Source organism: Tupaia chinensis, unplaced genomic scaffold (genome assembly GCF_000334495.1).
Source record: "Tupaia chinensis unplaced genomic scaffold, TupChi_1.0 Scaffold143064_1, whole genome shotgun sequence".
Taxonomy (NCBI): domain Eukaryota; kingdom Metazoa; phylum Chordata; class Mammalia; order Scandentia; family Tupaiidae; genus Tupaia; species Tupaia belangeri.
The window spans coordinates 7618-11365 of NW_006202908.1; the positions used below are offsets into that span (position 1 = coordinate 7618).

At 42.6% G+C, this 3748-nt stretch overlaps 1 pseudogene; it reads left to right on the forward strand.

Moving 5' to 3' along the window:
* Positions 1-618: 618 nt before the first annotated feature.
* On the forward strand, positions 619-909 carry LOC102492681 (60S ribosomal protein L37 pseudogene; annotated as a pseudogene).
* Positions 910-3748: the final 2839 nt, after the last annotated feature.

Consider the following 3748-nt stretch of genomic DNA (forward strand, 5'->3'; position numbering starts at 1 on the left):
CTTCCAGATATATGTTAACCTCACGTACACCCCCTCCTACACACCCGACCATGCCACTTACACACAGTTACACGCTGAGCCCACACAAGCACACCCCGCTCTGTGGAAAGAAGCAAGAACCAAGAGCCTCTGCCACAAGTATCCCCACGATTCTCAGTAAGTCTTCCAGGTTCTTCTCATCTCATTTTCCACCTTTAACATTGTAAGATAGGACAAGATCACCTGCCTGTTCTCCCTCTAAATTGTTTTCCCCAAAAGTAGCTAACTGATTTATTAAGTGGAGGAAAAAGTTCTTTATCAAAGCTCCTTTTCTGTAATTAAGAAACAAAAATACAAGGTCAATAACACTAACACCTCGTTGCTTCAGCGGATAATGGCTCAATGAAGACAGCTCCACCTGTGGTCTCCACAGATTCCCCAACCTCCGTTCAGGAAGCAGCGTGGTTGTTAGACATTTGCATTTCTATGTAGGGCCAGAAAACTGAACCAATCGAGTGCCCAATATTTGCATCAGTTTCTTTTGTATGACACTCCCAGATTTACAGCTTCAAGGTTTCCTAAACCAGCTAGGTCTGAGGCATAACAAGAACTCAGTTTTCGCTCAGAAACAGAAGGCAGATGATGAAGGGAACGTTGTTGGGGAAGCGTTGCAATAAGATGCACAGCTGGGCCACCGCTGTGGTTCCAAGGCCTACCTCCTTCAGAAGCCGACCTGTGGCAAATGTGGCCACCCTCACCAAGCGCAAGAGAAAGTGTAACTGGAGTGCCAAGGCTAAGAGATGCAGCACCACGGGGGCTGATCCAATGAAGCACCTAAAAATTGTGTTCCACAGATTCAGGCGTGGATTCCGTGAAGGAACAACACCCAAACCCAAGGGGGCAGCTGTTGCAGGGCTCAGTTCATCTTAAGGATTTACACGGTTAGGCAATAAATGTTCTGGTAAAAACAAAACAAAACAAAACAAAAAAAACACCTCAGTTTTCATGTTTAGCCTGTATTCAAATGTATTATAATAAGGACTTAAAGACCATCTCTTCCCTCCCACAACAAAAATTGACCATGAAATTCTTCTTCAGGAGAGTTTAATGACTTTGAATCAAAAACTAGAGATTATGCAAAAGTGCCTTTGATTCTCTGGTCCTCAACTTCCCTCGATCTATGAGACGAACAGTTTGGATTAAATAATTTGAAAGAAAAACTTAAAGTTTGCTACACTGACCACCTCTTTGATTATTAAATCTCCTGTGTAAGATCCCTATCTATGAGTACCTCCTATTTCTAACAAAGATGTAACTTTTTATAACTATTGTATATTGGGTAGACTAAAGTTTACATGTAGTTTATCAAATGTGTAGACATGGGCTGGGCCTGGAGCCCATGGTTAAGGGAGCCATATTAAGGCCTTCCCAAGGGGCCTACCACAGTTTCACTCTCAGCCCCAGGGACTTGAAAAACAAGCCAGGCTCCTGTGTGTGTGTGCCCCAAATCCTGGTGGAGTGGTGAAATGAAGGAAAAATTTGTAGCATGATCTTGCCCAACTGGGGGGATGCTTTCTCTCACACACATGCAAGCATGCGTGACTGCATGTGTCCTCTGGCAAATAAAAATAGTAATAGAATATTTTCATATTTTAGAGTGAGATTATAGTTACAGTTTTTAAGACTCACATTTATTCTTTTTCTGACAGGAGATTTTATTATAGGCTTTATTTTTTATTATTTTAGTACCAAGAAAGTGTTACCTCAGTTATGGCACTGAAATTAAGTAGAGCTCTTTCAAAGCATTTCCAAACATTGGGGTTAATGTGGAGTCTTTTGTTAATATGGTGAGAGCTATGGAATATCTTTCCAGAAATAATATACTTACATGTCAATACACATTTGTAAACACACACACACCCTAAGTGCATGAACATGTCTATTTCCACATAACATATAGATCTTAGTTTAAGAAATGTTGATCTCAAGTCTGATATTTATTGATCCAGGAAGTATTAGAATGTGATTTTTTTTTCACATCTAGTCTCAAGCCTTTTGAGTGATTCACCTGTGCACTAATTATTTAAAGTTCACTGACTAGATAGTGAAAACAAAAGGTGTGAAAAGAGATGCAGAATGTAAATTATCCACCTACCTATGTATCTCTCTTTTTTTACTCATCTATGCACTTCCTCCAAGGTAGATACAAAATAAACTAGAAGCAGCAGTACCAAATTCATAATAATAGCTGTACTCAGTCGGGGAGATAATAATGATTAAAGTAAACGAAATTGTTTTCTATAATTTCTATAATCCTGCTTCTTTCTTTTTTGGGGGGTGGGGGGAGAGGTTTTTGCTATAGGGTGGGTGCGCTCGCCAGACAGAGACATAGAGACAGAAAGCGAGAAATCACCCCCCAGGGGGGATGGTCGCGCCGCAATCCCTTCTCCTCCATTCTCCTCTCGGGATCTTGGGCACTCACGCACACGCGCCCGGCGTGAGTTTTAAGCCACCGGGTCCGGGAAGCAAACCGCAGTCGACTACGTGGGAATCCAGCGACATAGCCATTACGCTAACTGCTGGTTCCCTATAATGCTGCTTCTTATGCAAAAGAACAGCAGAAAGTTGAAATGTCATTGACAGTAGTTAACCTAGAAAGGTTGGCATATGTGTATAGCCAGGTAATTCTTTGTACTTTGTTGGGACATCTTTTAACTTTCCCATGTAGTGCCCAGTGCTCAGTTTCTGCAGGGGCATGTGGTCATTCTCAGGAGAAATTCTCTGCTCGCCACAGGCAGGATGTGTGTGAATTGAGAGCAAGGGGCCAGAGTGGTAGTATGAGGTGGGAGGTGAGATGCAAGTAACCAGAGGTGTGAATATGGGTGGGCCAGGCCAAGGACAGCTAAGCATTTAAGAAAGAGTTCCTGCACCAAGTTTTTGTGGCAAAGCAAGATAACTCATTTATATACCAGCATTTTGTTTTTGTTTTTGTTTTGCCATAGGGCACATGCCTTCACCAGAGAGGAGAGACAAGAGACAGAGAGAAGAAAAGTGAGAAATACCTCCCAGGATGGAATGCCCATACCACAATCCCTTCTCTTCTATTCTCCTCTCAGGATTTTGGGCTTGCATGCACACATGCCAGGCGATTTTCAAGATGTGCAGTGTAGGACTGAAAATGCAGTCAGTCACGTGGGTGTCCAGCGCCTTAACCACCATGCCAAGTGCTGGCCTCCATATTAGGGATTTATGTTGCTTGTACTCTCCACATCTGACCCGAAACGAACCAGTCACCTTTGCCATCGCCCTAGTACAAGGCAAGACTGCCCTGACCTTCATGCAGTCAGAATTAGATACATTCTTCCCAAGTAAATTTTTGCTTACATAAAAATTAGTTCTTTCAACTGCAGTGTTTAATGTATTTTCATTTTTTAAAAAATGTTCCTCTATTTGCATTTTCATAAAGTTTTATTTTTAAAAAGTCTCAGTTATGTCAAATTTAAACACATTGAAAACTGGGGCCAGCAGATGGCACGGAGGTTAAGGCAGTTGGCGCTCACGTGGCCAACTGCACTGTCTGAGTCCCACACCCTGCAGCTTGAAAAGCACACTAGACACATGTGCATGCATGCTCAAAATCCAGACAGGAGAATGGAAGAGAAGGTCGTGTGAGTGGCCATCCCCCTAGGGGGAGCTTTCTCACTTTCTTTCTCTCTCTCGCTCTCTCTCTCTCTCTCTCTATCTCTCTCTTTCTCTCTCTCTCTCTCTC